Below are 25591 nucleotides of genomic sequence, written 5' to 3' on the forward strand. Positions count from 1 at the left end.
CTCATTTCCCTGATAAAATGTTCATGATTGATATCATAAAAAGAGAGGTCCAATCAAGAACTCTTAAGCTGAGAATGAGAGATTTTTTGTTTGCTTACCTCTATCAACTCAGTCTAAGAATAAAAACTAAGAAACTATGTGTGTGTGCATGTGTCTTTTAACTGTCAGTTTTTAAGTTTAAAACTTTTTAAAACCTCATTAATATAATGAATTTACAAGAGTTTAAAGCTGGAAAAGATCACACAAAGTGTATAGAGTTGAAAAATGTGCTTCCCCAAAGCTTGTGATTTGCCCAAAGTTACTCAGTGACTGAATGATATTGTCAGAAACCAGCCCCAATTCTGGTAACCAGAGCAGTGCTCTTTCCGTGACAGGGATGGTGTGCTTTCCTAGTCTGGTTGACAGCCCACATCACCTGGGGGCGAGGAGTAGGGAGTGTGGAATGGATTTTACACACACACATGCTGGACCCTCATCCCCAAGATTCTCTTCCCCGGCAATCTGTAGCAGAGTCCAAGGGTCTGTACTTTTAAATGCCTTCCAGGTGTTGAAAACTGGCCTGATTCAGGACCCACTATATTTAATACCCTATACTACCTCTCCTTAGACCATTATATAAGGTTTGTAAATAGAGATTTAAAAAACAATTTTTTTTCTAATTAAATACCTCCAGTTTATAAGGCAACTAAATGTGTTCATTATAAAAAATACTCATCACTGGAGTGAAATCAAAGGTTGAAAATTCAGTTTGACATAGATGTGAAATATAAGAGGCTTTACCATTGCTATCAAAATATAACATATTTCCAGTACAAAAACAATCCATTATATATCTCCTTTTTATAAAATAAAAATCACTCGGTTGTGCTCAGTTTTTTTAGAAATTAAAAATAGTTTTGTATTCATCAGGAGTAAATGTCTAATTTAGTTATTTCACTTTATGCTTTATTTTTTCTTCCTTTAAGAAAGATACAACAGGTCAAAATCCAGTCCAACCTATTCTTTGTGTGCTCCAAAAACACAAAATAACCCCCCCCCCAAAAATATGGAGGGGGGATGTTGTAAGACTGAAAATTTTTGTATAAGCAGCATTAATACCAGATTTTATAAACAATGTAAACAAGAGAGTAAACTTGGAAAATTGAGCAAAATTGGATACTACCAATAAAGCAAAAAATAATCCTTTAAGTATTGATAATCAACCTAGACCTCAGTGAAAGGAGTCACAGGGATCAAAGTGAAATGAAGCAGTTATGAAGGACATAAACGAAGGCACAAAAGGGGGCAGGGATTGTAGGTAGGGAACTAGCACATCTGGCTTTGGTAGAGAATTGAATATAGTGAGTTATTTTTGTCTGACTGACCATTATGCCACAGAAACATGCAAATGCTTTCCTGGTTTCTTTCTTTTCAGATTCCATAGCACCTTTGTTTCTCTCTGTTCCTCCTCCTCTCTCTCTCTCTCTCTCTCTCTCTCTCTCTCTCTCTCTCTCTCGGTGGCCATTAACTATACTGACAGTTTGACAGGCTGAAATAAGGAAATAAAACACTTAAACATTGTTTCCTGATGTATGCATTCATCTCTGCTGCCAAACACAGATATTGAGGAGATACTTCACTCCTCCTGTCAGCTCACTAAATTACACCCCAGCTCGCAGGCAACACCGAACTCAGGTCTCTCCCTCCCAATGAGGCTCAGTTCCTTCCAGAAGAATATGCAAAGGCTGCCTTCCTTCTTGTTGCCGAACTACTTCCTTTATCATTTTGAATACCGAATTTTCTTAAGCTATGGATTAGATGCCTAAGAGCTGGTTACTTTCCTACTTTTTAAAAGCTGTCAGAATTCAGTTTTATTTCTTAGAGTGTGATGCGATGAGTAATGGCAAATGAATACTAAACCTTTGGTTAAAGGTCTACCCGTTTTACAACCAAGGAAGAGTTCTGACCTTTCAAAACTAGATACTGATTAAGCTGACACTGATTCTCTGCATAGGTCCAGTGACAGGCAGAAGAAAGGTTGATCAGGACATCCCAAAATGTACCATATCACAAATAACAGATGCTTCCTCCATTATTATTTGCATGGGGCAGCTAAAGTCAGACACCTGTACAGCAAACGTGGAAAGTCTTACAAATAAAAATTTATTTCAGAGGAGACTGATGGGGATTAAATTTTGAGAGAATAATAGATGAGAGGGATAAAAGGAGGGATAGTGGCTTTCAATTGGTTATTGCCTGCTTTTAACCACATGAATATGAAGAAGGAGAAATTTCAAAGCAAAATATTTAAGAATCGAAAACAGAAAGGATAACAGAAGTAAATCGCTCACACTTCTTTGCTTTATTCTCTCAACAACACTGATTTAGCAACTACTATGTAGAGTGTACAAGTGTATGTCCTCTGAACGATGCTAAAGGCACTCCCACATGTAGCCTGCCTGGCTCCTAAGGAACTTCCAGTCCTAGAAGACATGCCACAGTCATAAGGAACTAAGGGCAAGGTGGAAGGTATTTCCAAATGGAGGTACAGATAAAATGCTGTGGAAATTCACAGGAGGAAGGAATGCCCCGACCCCCACTATCTACAATTAGGAAATCACAACTCCGTTGGCTAAGAGATCAAAAAACTCCCCTATTTGGAGACTTAAATATTTCATTGTAATTACTTGTTTTATGTTATGTGCCTTCTCTGTCAGGCTGTAACATCTGTGAGTCCCCATGCCTTATCTTCTCTCTTCATGACTATACTTTCAAAACTGACACAGTGGGTGGCACGTGACATACTTACTCCCAATAAATATTTGTTGAATGGATGAGTGAATTATCTTGTGATTATGAGAACTGACTGAATCTGACCTCCTGAGAATGGTTTTCTGAGTTTCCGATTCATATAATTCCCTAACTTCTAGAGAAGATCACCAATAAAACAGATGGGGGACTCGCATAAAACTGCTGGACACCCCAATGATCATAGCATACTATATTCAACTAGCACAACTGCCAAAACATAGCCATGACCAAATGACCAGGTTTGTAGAATTAGGGTCTCCTTTTACTCATAAGGAGCCTCTTTTACAATCAGATAATCGTTACTGATTACAGGATTAACCGTGAAGGTGAGGCACAAGAAAACTTTCTGTAGTGTTTCTTTCTCTTCTTTGCTTCATATTTTTTCCAAGGAAAAATACTTTTTAAAAATGTCCTTGCACCATCATCCAAGAATGGCAATCCAGCTATTGCTAATATAAATTATCAATACAAGTGAAAAGTTACTACAGTGAAGATTAGAACACAGTAATGAAAGCATAGGTCATTAAACAAATCCATTTGAAGAACAGTTCAACCAGATAAGATTAAATACTTTTACAATAAACTATCTAGCATCCAAATCATTTTGCTTTATCAAATGTCATCTGAAATAATATTAGCTACTATTTACTAAGCATTTATTTATAGGCACTAGGCATGGTGTTACAGGACTATTTCTTCACTGAAGTCTCAAGATTACCTTATGAAAGGGTAATTTTTATCCCCACATCACAGGTAAAAACACTGAGGCATGGAAAGACTCCCCTGGAAGTTGGCGAATCCAAATCCACCATGGTCTGAAACTCCAAACCATTTATTTCCATTCCAACTATTCCACTCTCAGCCATCATTATATAACGCAGCAATTATGTTTACTTTGGCTTAAAATTCTCAAATATTTCACAAGGAAATTCTTCTTAGTAGTGGTCATAACTTTAAACTGAGCTCTTTCAAGTTACTATAACATGCAAAATATACAAGCGTAGCTACCTGACTTGAAAAATATATCAATCATAACATAACATTTGTTATCTCATTGAAGAAGACTGAAGCAAGCTGTCTGACTCAAAATACCATTTTGATTATGGAATAAGGGATTATACATGAGGCTAGGGTTGAGCAAAGCCCTGAGAGTTGAGTCTTGCTGGGGTTTGAGGGTAAGTCAGGACATAAACAGCAGGACACTTTTCACTAATTTCTCCCATGCCTCTTGCTTTTGCTTTGTCCCACAGTTTTCTGAAATGTCTTGACAAGGTGTTACCTTTTAAAACATTGAAAGGGGCACTTTGGGAAAAAAAATGTTCTTCTTATTCCCCCTTAGCCATAATTTGGGTGAAGTATGAATAATTCTGACCACAAAAACTACACTCTGTTGTAATGTATCGCCTTCTAATGGTTTCTTCTGGACTTAAGGAGTCAAAAGAAAAACCTTGGTTTTGCCATGCCCCCAGATCCTTCTCTAAATTTAATTAACATATATTTTATTAAGGGATAAGAGGAAGGCTAAGATTTTTGTCCTCAGCTTCTGAGACAACAAAATGATTTTATACATATCCCACCCTTAACCAAAGACTATCTCCTATCACCACACTTACATCTCTCTTCAACTCTATTTATCTTTTTATTTATACATACTTTAGGGAGAGAGACAGAGAGCACAAACAAGGGAGAGGGGCAAAGGGAAAGAGGGAGAGGGGGAGAGAGAGGGAGAGAGACAGAGAGAGACACTCTTAAGCAGGCTCCACATTCAGCATGCAGCCCAACACAGGCCTCGATCCCACGACGGGATCATGACCAGAGCCAAAATCAAGAGTTAGATGCTCAACTGACTGAGCCACCCAGGTGCCCCTCTCCTCAATTCTATTTTAAAACTGAATATTCACTCGTAATAACACTAGATCTTTAGCTCATAATATGGAAATATAGGTAGTAGAGAGAAAATAGAAATGGCAGCGGAACTGTACAGAGACAAGAAAAAGAAGGAAGGGAAAAAAGATGGAAGGGAAGGAGACAGCGTCTTTTTGTTTAGCCCACACCCTCTGGTAAAGTTAGAGGTTTGCTGTAAGATAAAATTGCCTCTTTCACTACTCAATGATATTTTATGTCTATGTAACTTCCTTCTCAAATAGGTTAATTACAGAGGCAATTAGTCTAGCTACACACAGGATGTCACTATTCCCTTATATATATAGAACCAGCACACATGTTTCAGGCAGAGAAAAATATCTATAAAGACCAGTTTCAAAATGGAATAGAATTCTGTGCTGTGAGATGCTATTTTGCCTAGTTTGTGTTAAATTTCATTGTTTTCGCCGTCCTTGTTTACTGAATAGCCTTTATGTCTTATTATTATTGTCGAAGTCCTCTGTGTGAACTAGGTAGGTCTGCTCAAATCAGAATAAAAAATCCAAAAAGGAGAGGTATCGTGGCACAAGGTAACTGAATAGGAATAAGTTGAGGCCTTATTAGCAAGGCAAATGGATAGGAAAAAGGGAGCTGGAACTGAAAAAGCTAATTCTATATTAGTTTAAACAAATGTTCTGACCTATACAGCTCCTAGGTTTTTTTGTGCAAGTACTGTATTTTACATATTCAGAGTTTGGAAATTAGGGACTACTGCAATTCTGAGAACAAAGGGTTCACAGCACGAGAAGCATTCGAAGTGAGCTTTTCTAAAAATTGACTATATGTAGCTCTGGGTAGCATGATCCAGTCTTGGTGACACATGTGGAATTCACAGGAAGAGCTGTTAAGTCACTAATAATGGCATCCATTTTAGCCTGAAACTCCTAACTACTGATTATTGCTTATATATTTATCAAAACCAAAATGATAAAGTGCTGTTCAAAAGCATAAATTGCTGTATCTAGTACTAAATGCATATTCATAGAGGGCACTGTCCTTCTTGATGGTAGCTACCCAGGAAGACAAAACTCCAAGACACTAATGACACACTAACATCTGTGGTTCATTAGCTCGCTTGTTTACTGTGGCAATAGTGAAAGCAAGGTCCTAAGGTCAGATCCTCATATTAACCAGTGCATTCCTTTCTCTTCTTGGGCCATAGATTATTTTACTCACTTCTGACTGGCCGTCTCAAATGAGACTTGCCATTGGTCACAACAGGGCCTGAGAGAGAGATACAGTGACCATTAGTACAAGAAAAAGAACTCAAATCCTACTTCCTGCTGAACGATGGCTCCCCTGCCTTCTTTTCACAAACGGAGCACTACATACTGCTCAAAGTCAACCTGGGAGTGTGTGCGTCAGCCCCGGGGATCCCTCTGCCCGGGTTTGAATCCTGGCTCCACCTCTTACTAGCTGTTGAGTCATGGCAAGTTACTCAATTTCTCTCTCTCTCTCTCTCTCAATTCTCTAAGCTGAAAAATGGGTATAATAATAGTACTTGGTTCCCAAGGGACTTAGGAGGCTTAAATTAGATGCTACATGCAAAGACAAAGAGCAATAACTGGCCAAAAAAAAAAAAAAAAAAGAAAGTCCTCAAAGATAGTAACTGTAAGTATTCTGTACTGAACACAAAGTGATGGGCTTTTTCTCATTTTACGTGCGTGTGTGTGTGTGTGTATTTAAATCTGGAGGTCTTGCATTTAAATTTAACCTCCTTTCAGAAAAAGAAGAATTGTACATGGTGGTTCAGATTCTACAGGATAAGAGAACTGATGTTTGTAAATCCCTCTCTCGGCACCAGAACCTTCCCACAGTCTAGTCTGGATCAGCAGTGTCTCCGGGATTTCAATCCAGCTTACCTGAGTGTATAGCAGCAGCAATGTAGAAACGGGCTTTCTTCCTCAAAAACGAATCCAAAGCTACTGCTGATGACACAGGGATGAGCAGGGAATGCAGTGATCTCCCTTCTAGAAGATGAGCAGTGCCACTCAGAACTTCTTAAGTAACTTTTGTGTAACAGATCATTGGCTTATTGCTTCTACTTGACCTTTTTGCCCTATTTCCTCTGGGAGTTTGTGAGTGGGTGAGTAAGCCAGCTTCGCAGCTAGGCAAATAAGTTGTTTTGACTATAGTGCCTACAGATACAGAGATATCTGCATATGCATATTCTTTCCAATGCATGCACCAGGATAGCTCCAGAAAGTATGACAATTAAAAATGTATTGCAGAAGTAATAAAGGAGCAAATTAGGAGATTTCCTTCAGTGTAATAGCCAAATAAATAATGTTTGTTATTACAAGTCACACACATGTGGTTTCAGTCTCATAATCTTTTCACGTGGGATTGCCTGATGAGATTTAGTCCTTTTGTGGAGGATATGAACCTCAAGTTTTAAAATTATTGATCTTGTATTTTTAGCCACCGTAACAGCTGATTTGAACTGACTTCATGGACAACCAGATCAATTGTGTAGATGGTACTACTTAGTCGGGCATGGGGGAAGGGAATCAACTGAAGCAGCCTATGAAATGGGCGATAAAATCACTATCAGAATAGACACTATAAACACAATAGAATTCTTCACAGCCCAGTTCTTCTTTACACAAATTAGGACATACAGCAATTCAAATCAGCTCCAATGCCAGGACTGTGTGATCAGGTAAGCAGTCAATACCAGGAATCAGCATAAAATCGCTATGAATCTGACAGTCAGTTATATGGGTATTATTCCTTCCTCTGTAACTCGACATTTTAGATGAGTTTGGTATTTAACAATTACTCAGATATAAAGTGACCAATTATTCAGAGGGTTTTTTTTCTAATTCTTTCAGATCCCTGAAAGAAAATCACAATGAGTTTTCATGGTAAAAAAAATGAGAGCTATTAGTGTAACAGAATTACACACATAATAAAATGGTCTCATCTACCAGTAGAATCAAATGGTTTATAAAACTCCATTCCTCAAACACTTCATGCACAGAAATGTAAAAAAATAAATATTATTATTTCCATACATACTGTATTTATAGATACAAAAATATACAATTACATAGCTGTTCATCTATTATTACCTTTATCCTTATTTAATGTTATTTAAGTGATGGAAATTTACCTGTAAAGTGGCGTGTAACTAAATTTTGCTGAATTGGTTTTACTGGTACTTTTCTCCTGTTTGCTCTGCTTTTTCCCCTTTTCTCTCCTACCTGGCTCTTGACTTTGTGGGGCAAAAAAATAATAATAATTTAGATTCATCTTTTTTTGCTACATGAAGTTTCAGTTTCCCCTCTCATTCTTTCTTCTTTCTGCCATTACCCCTGGAAGACAGCCAGAAGCCACACTGGAGAGGTGCCAGGATATCCTGCTCTCGTGCAGTTTGAGTGCCTCTGTGTATATATCTCTGCGAGGCTTACCTAAGTCACCACTTACAATATTGAGTAGAAAGAGCAGGTTGGAATAGTCAGCATTTATAAGTCAACTGGTTACATGATACAAAAATATATAGCCAGCTTCAGAATTTATAGCAATAACATTTATGTATCGTGTTACTCCTAGAACAATCCAATTTATAAAGTGCCTATCGTGTATACATAAGGAATAATCATAAATCATTTACATTAAACAGTGTCAAGCAGCAAAACACAACTTTCCCCCTAAATTCTGCACACTAAGATTAATGAGGTTTTTGAAAGGAAGCACACTAAAAAAAAATCAACTCTGATTCATCCTAGGTGGATAACATATCCATATAAAGGAGCAGGTGTCTGTAGTATGATTTAGAATACCTATGGAACATCTCTGGAAAATATTAACTTTCTCTGGAGTAGAGAGCCGTCCATGAAATAAGCTGGGAATGTGGCAAGAACCCAAGTCTGTCACCAACCTCAAGCTTTTTTTTTTTATTTCCTTCTCAGTAAAGAATGGATTTAAAACAAACAACCAAACAAAACTTTAGGCCCTATTTGACCAATTGTCTGACATGTTTTCATCTACAGGCACTTTTAGAAAATGTGGGAAAGATTATGTAGATTACCTGCTTTGTCTCTTTGACTTCTAGTTGGAGAAAAATCCCAATCAGTGACCAAAGCTATCCAAAGTTCTAAAGTGAAACTCAAATATGTATGTGGATTTTCCCTGTTCACTCCTTAGCTCATTCCTTATTCAGACAGGCAGCTGTCTTTGGAAATGTATGCTTTGGGGTCTCGGACTAAGCCCATTCCTTCTCCTTAAAAAGCCCTTAAAATAAATAATAGGGAATGCTTTGACTGTTCACGTCTTTAAAAGCATTCAATCTTATCTGAAACTCACACCTACACAGCTGAATTGGACATCATGTAAGAACAATATATACTTTCAATTGCTCTTACAGTATTTTGGTCCTCTATCTTTTGTCTTTAGCTAAAGCATTACAAGAATGACACATTCTTCCTGCTTTAACTTACAACCTTAAAAATATCCATGGATTGATTTTAACCAAAATGGAAGAATAACAACATTTTAAATTACATATTTTAAAAAGCTTGTTCTTTACAAACCTCATTTCTCTAAACTCCACTGATGACTAATATTACCATGCAGATAAGCAATTCTCTATCTTGGTTAGGTCTAAAACTGAATCTGAGAAGCAAGCAAATGTATAGCAAGAAAATCTGTAAACCAGTTTTCAATGAATGAACTACCTGCTGTTTCCTATTCACAGATAATTGACACCGTGTAAAGATCTGCTATAATCTAGAAAGCAAAACAAAACAAAAACCATACACACACAGCAATAATGGACCCACGAACTTTTCAGGTCAAGTAAGAAATGGTGGCAAACTGAGGTTTTCAGGAGGAGTTTTTAAAAATAATAACATGTCAATCTGGAAAGCCAGGTATATTATGGCCTTTGCAGAAATATTTTGAAACAAGGTGGACACCTTCTGAAATAGCTGTAGCATTTCAGTAGCATTAATCGATAGGGAAAAATAGAATGTCCTTCTCCACAACTGACAATACTGAACTGAACACGGAGCAGTGACAATTCACTTTAGTCTTAAGTCATCAGTCACTTGTGTCATAAGATTTGGTCACTTTAGTCATAAGATTTTGGTTAAAAAGGTTATCCATTCATGAGGAAGAGTATTAAAACCTGAGAAGGTTTTTGCTTGTTTGAAAGAGACAAAACGTGGCACAGAAAATCCATCTTCAATTACCACGCTTATTCTCTAAAACTATCTGGCATCCAAGGTGCCTGGGTGTTTCAGTAAGTTAAGCATCCAACTCTTGATTTCAGCTCAGGTCATGATCTCAGGATTGTGGGACTGAGTCCCGCGTGGGGCTCCACACTGAGCATGGAGCCTGCTTAATATTGTTTCTCTCTGCCCTACTCGTACTCTCTATCCTCTCTCTCCCTAAAATAAAAATAAATAAATAAAAATAAAAAATAAAAATATCTGGCAACCATGGAATTCTTTTCCATTTTTGAGGAGTATTTTGATTCACTTATGAAGAAAAACTCCTTTTGTGCTCAGTGATGCAACTTAATATCCCAGGCTAACTCCTTCTTGTCAAAAAATTGAGAATCCATGTAAAAGTAAGGCATAATGATGACTGTTATCTTGACAAATGCTATGTTACTGCCCACATTATTAATTCTTGTAACCAATATTAATGAGAAGTACATAATCACTATGTCGGTATTTTTAAAGTATCCCTATTTTCCAATGATTGACCTATATTTTCTACCAATTCTCCTAAGATTTTTCAATTAAAAATAATTTTAAGGAAATAACTGACTTCACCAACACGTTCCAAAATAAAATTGAGTGTAAAAACAAACAAAAAAGGCAAATCAACAGGTAGTTTGGGCCAATTATCAAATAATCACAAATTATTTTCATAGACCTGATTCATATTTTTCTGAGTAATAATATTTCAGTTTTTTTTTAATTTGTGTATATATAGTTGACACACAATGTTACATTAGTTTCAGGTGTACAGTTGGGTGACTGGACAAGTTTATACATTATGCTATGCTCACTACAAGGGTAGCTGACATCTATCCCATTACATCACTATTACAGAATCATTGACTATATTCCTTATGCTGTGCCTTTTATTCCTTGATTAATACTTCTTTTAATTAAACTGACCAAATTGAAGGGACTTAGGATGCACATAAATGCAGGTCCCAAGAGCAATAAAAGTTATCGACCCAATATTGGAAAACTTTTTTTTTTCCTAATAGAAGTCTCCCAATGTGGCCTGTTTAAAGTTCTTATCTTGAATAAAAGATTTTGCCTCAGATCTCACAATGTGAGATTGGGCCCCATAGTCAGGCTACATGTTGAGCGTGGAGTCTGTTTAGGATTCTCTCCCTCCCTCTCTCTCTCTCTCTCTCTCTCTCTCTCCCTTTCTCCCCCTTCCCTATTCATGCTCTCTCTCAAGAAAAAAAAAAAAGAGAGAGAGAGATTTTTGCTCTTTTTCCTTATACAAAACAATAGTTACAGAACCACCTTCAGGGTGAACCACTCATTTCTACTTTAGCTAACAAGAAAATACAACTTCTTTATCGTTGTTAATTTGATATTATCAAACAAGTAGTTATAGATTATACTCATTTTGTGTCTTTATTCAGGAAACAATCAAAGTAAAAGCTTATTTTCCTTAGACAGCTATGGATATCAATACTCTTTTTTGTTTGTTCCAGAAGGCATAGATTCAAGTATTACTTTTTAGAGTTTCTTAACCTAGAATCCATGTATTGTTAGGAAATCTATAGGTTTCTGTAATTATACGTAAAGTTTCATGTGTATATACCCATTGTGGTTTGTTTGTTTTTTTTTTTTTTCTGGCAGTAATTTATTTTTTTTTTGCTACCTACCATCCATATGCCCTCATTCTGTTACAAGTACCCCATTTCCCTCTGGGAGGCAATCCTAGTGCCTAGTCCATGGAAAGTGATAAAGCTGACTCTATCTCTTGCTCCAAGAGAGGTGTGCAGGATTAGTCTGCGATTTAATCAAAACCAATTAGCACAAAGAGACTTTTGATAAGGCTTCTGGGAAAGAGGCTCTCTTTTTCCAGTTTGATCTGAATAAAGCCCAAGGGGATGCTAATACTCAGCAATGCCATTGCCACCATCTTGCTCGCAAATGAAGCCAAGACTGATGCTGTATTAGTGGAAGCAAAGAAATGGAGAGAAGCTGAGTCCTGCTTACATTATTTTAATACATAAGTTAGCTCTATGCCTAGACTTCCCATATTTTAGTAAACAACACACAGACATGCATGCACATCCATACCATCTTTCTCCCCAACATACGCAGAGCTGACTTCTTCCTTCTTCAGCTTAACTGCTACTGGCTTTCTCTGACCTATGCTATCTAATAAGAATTCCACTCTCAGTACCTTTACATCTGTCCATCCTACCTGTCTCCTTACATGTGCTCAAAATCATATGCTATATGCAATATCTTAATTCAATGCACAGGAATTTGTCCAATTTTCCAGCCCTTTTCTGTCAAACTATACAAAGTACAGGATTATCTTGTAATTTGGGGCGGGGGGGATAGGAGGGAGGAAAACAGACTTTAAAAACTGAAGATTCAAATAGAGGCCATATTGTAAATTTCACCAATGATGGACCAAATTGAAATTTTTATTAGACATATACGAGAAAACATATTTCATTTAGGCAAATATCTTTAGCATAGATTAGGAACAAAGGATTTTTATGCATTTTAATCTGCATTCCAACCAGACTTAGCTGACATAATTATGGGGCCCCTAAAAGTAACAGTTAGGGTTTAGAAGCACGCCACTTCTTTTGAACTGGCTTAATAAATGCCAAGAGTGAGTATTTCAGATTAAATGAATAGATTAATAAACATCTTTGGAATATCCATCATTAAGGTTGATTTGTGTTCTATTGCCAGCAATAATTCAAGGAAATGCCATGCTATTCAAAAAATATTTCATGCCGTTCTCCCCATTTTGCCAATGATATGACAACTTGTAAGTATGACAGTATCTATATTCTTTCGTTGTACTAACTATACTCAAAAGCCGATAGAAATTAAACCACTTTAAGTTTACATGGGCATCAGCACAAGAACCACTCATATTTATAACTCTGATGAATGGCCTTTCATTTATAAATTTATAGTGTATCCATAATTTCTTTAGGGAACCAAAATGCTCATTCAAAAAATTGCCACAACATTTATCTATGCAAAGATGATGGATATGGTTTACAAAATTAAATGCTTTTAAAAATTAAAATCATATTGCAAAAAAAAAAAGGACAGGTTTTTTTCTTGGGGTTCTCACATTTTAAAATGATCACAACTGCACTCTCAGCACTTATAATGCTTAATCTAGATAGCGTATTAATATATGTATTAAATATTTCCATATATATTGTTGCTAGTGTTGTGCAGCATCAGTGTGAACTACTGGACATCAAGTACTCATAAATTTATTTTATTTTCTAATTCTATTCCACTACATTAAGCTATAAAATATATAAGGTATAATTAGAATGTAATATTTTATATGTATATTACTGCATTTGCTGTACTTATTTCCTCAGGACCACTCCGAGCATACTGCATGGTGTACTGTAAGCATGGACCATTATAAAGTATAATTTAAATAAAATACGTATTTGCCAAATATCAACATCCTATTTTTTATACAACATCCTATTTTTTATTTAACATCCTATTTTTTATTTATTTAAGTTTATCTTTATTTATTTTTGGGAGAGACATAGAAAACAAGCAGGGGATGAACAGAGAGAGAGGGAGACAGAATCCAAGCAGGCTCCATGCTGTCAGCAAAGAGCCCAAGGCAGGGCTCAAACTCACGAACCAAGAGATCATGACCTGAGCCAAAAGTCAAGAGTCAAATGCTTAACCAACTGAGCCACCCAGGCGCCCCAATAGGGCATCCTATTTTATCCCAGTATAGACTTTGTTCCATTGGAAAAATCAGTTAAGTAGAAGAAAATGAAAGGTAAAAATTATCGCTAAAGTAACCAGTAAAAAGCAAAGTATCAACATGATAATTGTGAAGAAGAAATGCACACTGCTGTTATGTATGATGTGTTCTGGTGACATTCCTATTCTCCCTTCATTTCTCTCACATACTATCATAAGTAGGAAATGCACACAAATCTCAGTGCTATGTTGTTGGTTTTATTTCTGAAGTAATTTTGCTTTTTAAAGATCTATCCTACTATTAAAGAATATATAAAACGATTGAACCTGAGTTTACTTATTTGATAGTCATATGCACAACTATCTCCAAATCGGTAACTTTATCATTAGCTCACCCAGTCAAAAAAAAAAAAATGTGTTCCAAATGCTTGCAAAATTCATACGCAAAATATTTCTTACATATTGCACTCTATTTTGCTTAAAACTAACATAATGTTAAAAAAATAATAAAAGAAAGAGTTTACATACCCCAGTGGATCGCTAGCTCCTTCTGGACAGGAACTTATTTATCATCATCTTTGGGTTACCAGTCGCCGGCACAGCACCTAAGATATAAGGCATCCCCCATAAATGTGTTTGAATTAATTCAATGATAAAGTGCTGACCAGAATCCATTTGGAAGGAATGAATTCAATGACATAACCATTCTATACATTAATCCTCTTCCTCTGTATCCTACATTATTAAAATAGCAGTGCACGTTCTTATACATTTGAATGACAACTTTATTCTGAAAACCATTCTCAAGAATAACTGCTTTTAAATTATTATTATATACTCTTACTGTCCTTTAGGTTCGGTGAAGGCAATAAAGTGTTTGAAATCATGTACTTTTGAGTTAGGCGGACATAGATTTAAATCCTGTTTCCACCGTCATTTTATTTACATGGTTTATATCTTATTTACAATGCTTAGCATACTGCCTGATACATAGGATGCCCTCAATAAATGATAACTACTATTTGCATTCATGACTCTTTCCCTCCCTCCTTTTCTGTGTGGTGAAGAATGACCTTATCCAAGGAAAGATCTGGCTTTGTCTTTGGCTACAGAGAGGTGATCTCTAGGGCCTCCATGTGTCATGTCTGGCAGGAGTGTCTTTGCTTGCCTGAGGGCTTTGGCCACACAACAGTCAAACAGTGTGATTTTGGATGGGGGATTGGGGCCATGCAGTATCAGTTTTGCCTCTAGAAGGAACTGGAGATTAAAGGTATCAACCCATAGTGACATCCGGGAAGGGCTGGAGACTAAAGGTCAACAACTTGGGCAGTATGTAATCGCATCCCAATAAAAACTCTGGACGCCAAAGTCTCAAGTGAGCTTGCCTAGTTGACAATGCATGCTGTCACAATGATACTAGAAGAGTAATGCCTCCTGACTCTATCAGGAGAGCTCACTGAAAGCTCTGTGGTTGGTTCTGCAGGCCTCAAACTCAGACTCAGTCTCAGCCTTATACTTACCAGCTTGAGACTCGGCCTTACATACTTTTTCCCCTGGCAGATTTTAATGTATAGCCTTTCCCTGCAGTAAACTACAACTATGAGTATCATCTGTTTTAGTGAATACTTCTAGCAAATTGTCAAACTTGAAGGTGGTTTTAGAAACGTCTGAAACTTGGGAGTTGGTGTCAGAAGTGAGGAGTATGTGGAGAAATGTGTTTGTAGTTGACCGAGTTTGTAGTTGACTAATCATACGGCTGGTTAAACTCTTGTACCTTCCTTATTTAAATCTAGAAATTCCCCAAACTTTGAAAGATATTTTACTTTACCACTCAAGTTACCTTAACAGAACTCTCACTATTAAAAATCACTTTGAAGTGATAGTGTTTATGTATAGATAATATGGCCTTGTCTTATTTTTTTCGTTGCTCACACACAATAAAAACCACCCCCACCTCCACACTCCCAGTAATAAATGCAGAAGCATGTTTTGTTGCTTTTGTTTTGTTTTGGTAATGTGAATGGTAGTAATATTCAGAAGTGAATGAGTCACAAACAAGTAAAATTTCTAAAAATTAGTAATAGTTGATCTGTCAAGGTCAGATGTTAGAAAATTAACTTCATCAAAAGATGTGCTAGTTTTCAAACAAAATATTAATTAAATCACACTTTCATTTGTGCTTTTACTAAATGCTTACACTGCACTCTGCAAGAGGCTGTTCACAATCTTGTTGTTGGTAGTTTTTTGGTTTTTGGGGTTTTTTAAGGTTATAAATATAAATTTGGTAAGCAGAATTTAAGATGCCCCTCCCAAATCCTCCCAATTGGGGAACATGCTCTGCATAGTCCCGAGATATGTGAATATGACAGATTTGACTCTCATGAATAGGTTATATTACATAACACAATAGACTTTAAAGCAGTGGGGTTATCTGGGTGGACCTAACCTTTTAAATCTTGATCTAAAGGGCAAAGACAGAGAAAGATGGAGATTTGATGCATAAAGAGGATTCAATACACCACTGCTGGCTTCAGGATGGCGGGAGCACCTACAGAGCCCCCAGGGAAGCTGTGGAGCACCCCTGATAGCCAGCATGGAAATAGGGACCACAGTCCTACAACCAGAAAGAGCCGAGTTCTATCAACAAGAATGAGTTTGGAGGCAAATTTCTGTTTCCCCAAGAATGTGCAGATAATGAGAACTCAACCAGGCTAACCTTGATTTCAGCCTGTGGTTCTCTGAGCAGAGAGAGCCATGCCATGCTAGAGTCCTGACCTAGAGAACTCTGAGCTAGAAAGTGGTCACTGTTTTAAGCCACAAAGTTTTTGCTAATTTGACACACACCAATAAAAGCTAATAAACACAAGAACAAAACTGCATATGTTTGACTGACCTCCATTCAGAATTTCACTCTGAAAATAGGGACACTTATGTGCTAAGATTCATTCACCATGTAGCCCCTAGTTTACCATAGCCAATACTGAAAATTCATAAACCCACTCTGAACAAGCAATACAGACAAGATACTATGCCATAAGCTATACACTGAATATTTGTGTCCTCCAAAATTCCTATGTTAAAACCTAATGCCCAATGTAACGGTATTAGGAGGTGGGGCCTTCAGTTCATGAGGGTGGAGCCCTTACGAATGGGATTCCTGCTCTTATCAAAGAGACCCCACAGAGCTTCCTACTCCTTTCTACCATGTGAGGTTACTGCAAAAAGATGGCCATTTAGAAAATGGGCTCTCTCCAGACACAATGTGCTGATGCCTTGATGATGGGCTTCCCAGTTACCATAACTGTGAGAAATAAACTTCTGTTGTTTATAAGCCACTCACTTTATGGTATTTTATCATATTAGCTAAGACTAAGTATGGACTAAGAATGGAATGTTTTTATTGCCTATAAACAGATAATTTGGAAACCTCAACTCTCTCTCTCCTATATGGAAGGTGTTCAAAAAGTAACTTGAATATGCTGTGAATTATCTCTTGATTTTCTTGAGCCATCTTAAGGGGTGGGAACAGGCAGTGCTCAAGCCTTCTTGAGACATACATGGGAAACGACCATATGCTCATTGCAGAATGACAAACTCTCTATGTATCTAGAAAGAGGTTGGAGGTCACTTAAGAGGAATCTCCCGAGAGTCTTCATTGAACCTACTGCCACAGCTGCTCCCCGTCTCATTCTCTTTTCATTCATTACTACAATGCTGCCATATTATTTTTAATAAAACACAAATCTTATCATGTGGTTCCCCCACTCAAAATAACCAACTGTGATGGCCCTCAAGATAAATTTATTCATCCACTTATATGCTAACTATTTAAGTGTGTACAATATGCCAGGTTCTGGGCTAGGTGATAGTGACACGATGGTAAGTATGACAGACAAGGTCCTGCTCTTCACTGAGCTCTGCTCTTTCAAAAATATACTTCCTGTCTTATTCATAAAAGACTGTTTTTTAAATTTTTTTTTTTTAATTTTTGAGGGAGGGTGGGCAGAGTGTGAGTGAGGTAGGGGCAGAGAGAGAGGGAGACACAGAATCCGAAGCAGGCTCCAGGCTCTGAGCTGTCAGCATAGAGTCCGACACAGGGCTCGAACTCACCAACTGTGAGATCAGGACCTGAGCTCAAGTCCAACACTTAACCAAATCAGTCACCCAGGCGCCCCCTATTTTTAAAAATGTTTTGATGTTTATTTACTTTTGAGAGAGCGCCCACCCGTAAGCGGGGGAGGGCAGAGAGATAGAGGGACAGAGGATGCAAAGCAGCCTCTGTGCTGACAGCAGAGAGCCCTATGCAGGGCTCGAATTCACAAACCATGAGATCATGAGCCAAAGTTGAATGCTTAACCAACTGAGCTACCTATGTGCCTGGCTATAATTAGTATTTAATCCTTAACTTGGGTTTCACTCCTCTGGGAAGCCCTCTTTGACAATTTTAGGCAAATTGGGCACCCCTTCTCTGTGTTCCCATAAAATACTGTTCCTAACCATATAATAACATTGACCATGTTGTAATAAAATTGCATGAGATTACATATCTGAATCCTCCATAAGCAGAATATAGGGAGAAAATTCAAGAAGTGTATACATTCCAAATTCCTAGAGTCAATAAGAGATTATGAATGAGTAGTGCCCCTTGAGAGGAGCTAACCCTGGATCTACTTCCTTCTGTAGGATGGGATATACAATATATATACACAATGGAGAGAGTATCCTAACTTGAGAGTAAGAACTAATCTGGGAGGCTAGCTCCCAGAATGAGATCCTGTGCTAGCCCACACATCTTACATTATGTTATGCTGTGATGATAATTCCTCCTGACCCTATACACCCTCTGTCTCAATTATGAGCTCCTGGAGGTCTGGCCCTTTGAAGACTCCAGTATGCAAGCTGGGAGGTCAGCCACTATCTAGCACAAAGAGGCTATTAATCAGCTTACCTAGTGAGACAACAATCTTGAATGACAGAATTTGAGAGTGAAAAGTTGTTTCAAGTTTTCTAAAACATTCCCTGTGAGAAAACACAAGTAAAATGTGGATCCTAACAGACAGAGCCAATATAGGAACTCTCATGTACTTAGGGAGGAAGGGGAAAAGAAGTCTAGGGCAAGGAGAGATGCAGAGCTCAGAGACAGGGCCCAGGCTTTCTGCACATCTTGTTATTTAACCTAGAAGGAGGTGGGGCAGGAGAATGTCAGCTGGATAAAAGGAATCCAAGGGCCTATGGGCTAACAGTTCTCTTTCATGGACGTCACTTGTTGGGGAGAGGATGGAGGAGGTCAGAGGCCTCTCAGAGGATCCCCGTTGTAAGTCCTGTACCCACCTAACCTACGAAGGAGAAATAAAACACTGGGGAAGGAAGGTTCCCAGGCAGACTGAGTTAAAATGGGCTATTCTTCACAGGTTGTGTACATGTACAAAGGACCTGACAACTTCTGTGTTCTGCTCCATCTTCTCCATTCCCAACATGCCCCCCGCCCTACACACACAAACACACACAAACGTGACACAGAGGAAGACTGAGAAAGCCCTGAGATGAGAAAAGGAAGAAAGACTTCAAGGTAATGGTAGGTCAGTAGCAGCTGCTCCAGTTCAAAACCTAAGTGGGGCTAACCACACCATCAAGAACAGAAGCCTCTACTGATAGAGACAGTATCAGAGAGCAGATGCCAGGAAGGATACAGAGGACATCCCCAGGGCCAGCAGCCTTAGATATCATGCTCCACACTCCCATGTCAGCCACAATGATTGATACCTAAACCCCTCAAGATGGTTTTGTTAGTGTGGACAGGGGAGGGGCAGCAGGAAAGTGAGGTTTGTGAGGCAGCTAGAAGGGCACAAAATGTGAGGAGCCATCCCCCTCAGGGTCATGCAAGCACAGGGCTGCCACCAGAGAGGGAAGCCTCCTTACCTTTTACACCCAAGGTGCCTCTCTCACCCCAGCCTAGTCCTGGGTCTGGAGGGGGAAATAGAGAAACAAACAGCAACAGATGATTTGATAGCAAAGACACTGAGTTATTTTGTGTTATATTGCATTTATTTTTAGTGCCTGTCAATCTGCCCAGTAGGGTAGGGACTCCAGAATAAGAATGCATTACAGAAACAGCTCCATTTTCTTTGTATATTAGAGTATAAGTGGATAAATTGTGAATCTATTAGATGTGTCTCAAAAATTATTATAATGTTTAATCAGATTTCTCTATGTAAATTACCCAAATCACTATAAAAATCATTTTTTCTCTATACTTTTATACATTCTCTAAGCATATCATGTGCCTGTTAAATCACATGCTACCTCACTCAACACTGAAACAAAATCAAGAACATCAATTTCTTAAGCGCCAATAAAAAGATGGCCACTTTACTCCCCTGCCAGCCTACAGCATATTTCCTAGCATCCTCTTGTGAAGTCTGCCAAAAAGACACATGATCTAAAATCTTAAAGTGCTATAAATCTGAGATACTATGGCAATTTGCCTAATTTAAGCCATTAAGACACGTGTCGTGGTTCCTTCCACAAATTTCAAGAATGTTCACATGTTCTATTTAATAACTCCATAGGTAGCAGTATTATGTAGGAAACTGCTGCTAGGACCTGCAGGTTTTACCTTTGTTCTCTACCAAGTAGCTGAGTGTTCTTGGATAAGTCACTTATTCTTTCAGGGTATTATATTCATCACACTAAAAGGCTAACCTAAACAACTTCCAAAGGCCCACCTGCTCTTCTAACATTTCTACTTCAAGGAGGCAGTATCTTCTAATGTTATGGCTCAAAAAATTTATTTTCACGAGGCAGTAGTACAGAAACACACACAAAGTGAAACTGTAAAAACAGGATCATTTCCTCACTGCATTCTGTAGGTGAGGAAAATTTGTTTACTAGGGTAATGACCAAACTGTGCCTGGAACCCAGGGCTGCTCTTTACCAGCTTGGTGCTCTTCCTGGTGATTTCTAATCCTTTTGGAAAGGCCATTGGGGCTGAGAGTGCCAGCTCTGAAGCCAGCCTGCTAGGTTTACACTCCTGTTCTCACTCATCAGCTGTGTGATCCTCGCCTCAGTTTCCATGTCTACAAGATATGAGGAGTAATACCAACTGCAAAGGGCTGTTGTGAGGAGTAAAATAATGAGTACAAAGCAAACGCATAGGACCCTTCCTGGCAGCCAGTAAGTACTTAGCAAATGTTGGTCTTTATTACTACTCTGATGGCACATGTGGACGATACAGAGACCAAAACATTCTGTGTGTACACAGAAGAGAACATAAAAGGCTTGCTAATAAATACCACTGGAGATTTACTCATCTAAAAAGTCCATTCCTTACTCTCCTAAGCACACCATATAGATAGCAGAAAAGAAATTTTTGTCGGGACTAGAGATAAAAGAAATGTGAAGTCATTTACTAGCAGAGTTTTAGGGAGGAACCCTAGCTTCCCACCTTCACTTTATCATCAGTAACTGGATTCTGGAAAGCTAGACCATGTCTCCAAGTCTCAGTTTCCTTCTTGGAACTTTTCCTATCCAGGGATACGTCTGGAGGTTTCTCAGACGCCATTCATAATTGAGGTCAAAAAGGAGATTCCATATATTAATTCTAATAATTCTCATTAAGTGAACAATATATAATCTTTAATTACCAAATCTTTGGTTTCCTTGTTTCACATCAGATTTCCTGCCATTATTAATTTAGGCATGATTATAGGAAAACATGCATAATTTGCAATTCAAACAGTCTTTAATCTTAAAAGGATTTCCATGGGTGGAAGAAATGGTGAACAAGTGCCCCAGCTCTGTCCCTTGCATGGCCCACCACTTGCGCAAGGGATCTCAACTCATAAAGGAGGAGCAGCGCTGTATGGCTTTAAAATGACTTCATTCCCATATTTACATATTTTTAATAGGGCTATGATGAATCTCCTTCCGCTTGACTCCTATTTTGAGCTGTGATATTTTAATCTCCATTCTTGCTGCAACTTAGCAGATGAATGTGCAGTGTGACAGAGCTCAGAGGAAATAGTATAAATAAAGCAAAGTGGAGCTATGACATCTCACATTTTATAGCTTTTTTATTGTAGCCGAAGCATAAACAGAGCACAGCTGTGTTATACTTACCGCTGTGAGCACTCCCTCAATCCGCACCCCCTATTGCTTTTAAAAAGACAGTGCTCTTATTCAGAAAGCTATGGCTGTGGGTAGCATGGCCCCACCAGGGCAGCCTCTACCCCAGACCTCTCCATTTAATGTGTTTCTCCTCTTATAGATGTAGATTTGTCGGGTTCTGTATCATTCGTCCGACTGAAAACCAATATGCCAACCGCAGCCCAGACTGTACTGCAGCAAAAGTGCACTGCTCTCACCGAGTGGAAGACAACACGACAACCAAAACTATAATTTTCACTCCTTCTCAACACACACATTGCACCCAAATAATGTCCAAACACTCTCTTAATAGAAGACACACAACTAGCTGGAAGTATTCAAAATAGTGCACTCTCTTAACGAGAAGCCCCTTCTAAAATGAAGAAGTTATACTTCTCACTTTCACGTTAATTCTTAGTCATGTTTGGGTGAAAGTTGGAAATGCCAAGAGGGTGAAACAGAGCAAGAGCTAAAAGAGTGGCACTGAGATGAGCAAAATAATTTCACTTGCTGAGAGAGTCATCAGAGTTTATAATTTTCCAGGCTTGTTACATACTTCAATAAACCTGAAGAAGACACAGTAAACCAAGCAGCGAGCACATTCCACACTCTGACAAATAAGAAATTATGTATACACAGGGTCCAGGACAAGCACCTGATCTAAGCAAAGCCAATCAGAGTCCTTCCCTGAGATATTTTTTATTTAAGTAGGATGGAAAAAGCAGCAAGCTATGAAATTCCTGAGCTGGCATCCATGGAGACATTCCTCCCCTAGGGAGAAATCTCTATTGCAGCAAGAAAGAGTAAAGTCGCTATCTAAAGTGACAGGGAGACAAGGCAAAGGGATCAAACCCTGAAAGAGGAGGACTCCATGGTCCCAACTTCTCCCTAGGCCAGTCCTCAGAAGCCATTCCTGCCTTCCCCCAATTTGGTACTTGCCTTCTTTGTATTCCTTTACCCAACACATTTCAGCTTTTTCTTTTAAGCCACCTCAAATCAGGTTTCATCATAAATAAATAAATAAATAAATAAATAAATAAATAGCCTAACTATTACACCTTCTAGAAGAGACACTCTTTTTCAGTTGGCTTAGGATTTTTTCTTCTTTTTTCAAATACCACCACACTCTTTGTGGGAAGGAGGGAAAACCCTCTGGGCTTGTAAAGGAATGTGTAATGAAAATTCAAAGACACATGCATCCAAGTGAAAAGAATATAGGGGCATAGTAGCCTATACACCAGCGAAGTGAACTGAAAGACAGGAAGATTGATTTGCATCATCATTAACATGGAAGGAGAAAAGCACAAGAACACAATAACCGCGAGAACCACCTCCATTGACAAACATAATTGTTTCGAAACAACAGGCCCAACTGGGCTAACACAGGGGCAAAGTTGGTACCCCAAGCTTCTCAGCTATCTATCCGCCCAAAGTTGCTCTTCTGCCAAGCTCATTGTTTACCAAGCTGCCAGCCCAGCCCAGGGATCTGATTAGCAATTTGCACTTTTGTGAGAGGATTAACAGAATTCCTTTGTTTTGATGTCGGATTATCAAACTGCATCTTTAAAGAGGTGTGACCTCATCCAGATTCATAAGCCTGCTCCCTTGAGAATGACTTGAATTTTACTCTACTTGCGCAACATATAATTTCATAAAGGAGTTACTGTCAAAACATGGTACTCAATTCTTGATGTGTGCGAAGAAGCACATTTGTAATGTAAATAACCTCAGAAGTTTTGTGATATTTTAAAATAACCCATCTGGTGGGAAAACAAGGATTTTCAACCCATTTGGTTCCAGCACTGTAAATTAGTGTGCATCTAGCTCATAGAACCCAGAGATAAACCCCATTCCCAAACAGAGACTCACGATGCTTTTCTTTTCAAGGGCAAGCATTTTTAATTGTCCCATTCTCTTGAAATATTTTGAAAAAGGAAAGCAGAATGAGCAAAAGAATACACTGAGGAAAACCAAAGAATTCGATGGCTAAGTTCAACACGATGATGATATCAGACTGTTTATAGTGCATGGTCTGTGTGTCCAGCTTTACCTAAATAAAGATGAAGGAAGAAAAAACAACTCAGGTTTATATTTCATTGACTAATAGGCAACTAATCAGAAAGAGAGTCTTGGAAATTTCCACCAAAGTTGGGCACAAGTAAAACTTTCAAAGGGGGCATGTGCAGGGTGGTATGCAACAGACTGAGAAAATTAGTCTGCAGACTTTGCACTGGTGTGATTTTTACTTGAGGTGGCCATCTCAGATAGAAGGCACAAGAACAGTCCGGGCTGTGAAAGGCATGCATTCCTGGTGTGAGAACTGTATCTTGGGAAGTACAGAAATGCTCATTCAGCTACACATAGCAAAAGGGCAGTCTGGCCACAACAAATGCTCAAAAAGCCAGACACTGCTGCAGATGAAACGGCAGCTTTAGTTGTTGACAAACTAAAAATCAAAACAAACAAGTAACCAGAACATCCTGTCTCATAAAGAGGAAGTATAATTAAATATGTGTCTATTTTTAATATTAATACAGATTGTTACCCAAGGTTGATAGATTGGGAATGTTTCTTTCAGTTAGGCAGGCCCTGATAAATCAGGTGAAAGGTATGTTTCTCTGTACATATGTATGTTTGTAAGTACAATGCATATACACATGGCTATTAAGTCGATGGTTGTTTTTTAATTAATTTATTTATTTAGAGAGTGAGAGAGAAACAGAGCACAGGAGCAGGGGAGGGGCAGAGAGAGGGAAACAGAAAGTCCCAAGCAGGCTCCATGCTGTCAGCTCAGAGCCCAACATGGGGCTCGAACTCATGAGCCGTTAGATCATGACCTGAGCCGAAGTCGGACACTTAACCAACTGAGCCACCCAGGTGCCCCTGAATCCCTCTTAAACAGCTTTCTCTTATATTTGAAAAATAGCCCTTCTACATGGATTATTTGCTAGTTTTGCCTTACTAACTAAATTGGAAGTATCCTTTAAAGGGGATCATGGGGCGCCTGGGTGGCTCAGTCAGTTGAGCATCCGACTTCAGCTCAGGTCAGGATCTCACAGTTGGTTGGTAAGTTTGAGCCTCACATGGGGCTCTGTACTGACAGCTCAGAGCCTGAAGCCTGCTTCAGATTCTGTGTCTCCCTCTCTCTGTGCCCTTCCGCCACTCATGCCCGCCTGCGCTCTCTCTCTCTCATTCTCTCTCAAAAATCAATAAACATTAAAAAAAAATTTTTTTAAGTGGATCATGTCTCTTAAGAGCCTCATCCAGTGGCTTGCATACAGTTTGGTGTTCAATAAAAGTTGGATAAATAAATTCAAAAGACTTGTAGTTAATTAAACAAATACATCAGGGAGAGTGGGAGGAAAAAAATAATTTAGTAAGAATTTGACTTTAACCACAAAGCTGCCTATATGAAATTCAAGAAGAAAACAATGTGCATTATTTATACTTTCTGTAACCATAAATATAGAACACCAGCCAAAATCAACCTTGAATTATTCATTTAGTCAACATATATCTGTAGAATGTCTCCATTTGCTAGGAACTAACTTGGGTTCCAGAGATAGAGCGGTAAACAAAACTAACCACCTCCTTGCCCTCGTACAGCTAACATTCTACTCGGGAAGAAAAAAAAAAAGATAAATGAATTGATATTATGCTATGTTAGTTAGAAAAGGTCTAAGGACAAAAATTAAAGGGGTGATAGAAAGTGTTTAGGGAAGTGCTAGATAAAGTTTTAGAGGAGAAGGAAGGGCCTCACTGAGAAGGTGCCATTTGAGTCAAGACATGAAGGAAGGACTGGTATGACT

The 25591-nt window shown here is 38.4% G+C and overlaps 1 protein-coding gene across 23 annotated transcripts in view; it reads right to left on the minus strand.

Annotated features, from left to right (window-relative positions):
* Positions 1-25591, minus strand: part of SOX5 (SRY-box transcription factor 5) — a 1017940-nt gene that overhangs the window by 818649 nt on the left and 173700 nt on the right. For 13 of the 23 annotated variants that reach the window (XM_045062619.1, XM_045062611.1, XM_045062612.1 and 10 more), the window contains exon 3: positions 14166-14242. The gene's annotated coding sequence lies outside the window, so the exon portion shown is untranslated. Of the gene's footprint in view, positions 1-6575; positions 6684-14165; positions 14243-19556; positions 19602-25591 lie in introns of all 23 variants that reach the window. The other 10 variants (XM_045062623.1, XM_045062632.1, XM_045062613.1 and 7 more) reach the window with 3 other exon arrangements.

The sequence above is a fragment of the Felis catus genome, chromosome B4, assembly GCF_018350175.1.
Source record: "Felis catus isolate Fca126 chromosome B4, F.catus_Fca126_mat1.0, whole genome shotgun sequence".
Classification (NCBI taxonomy): domain Eukaryota; kingdom Metazoa; phylum Chordata; class Mammalia; order Carnivora; family Felidae; genus Felis; species Felis catus.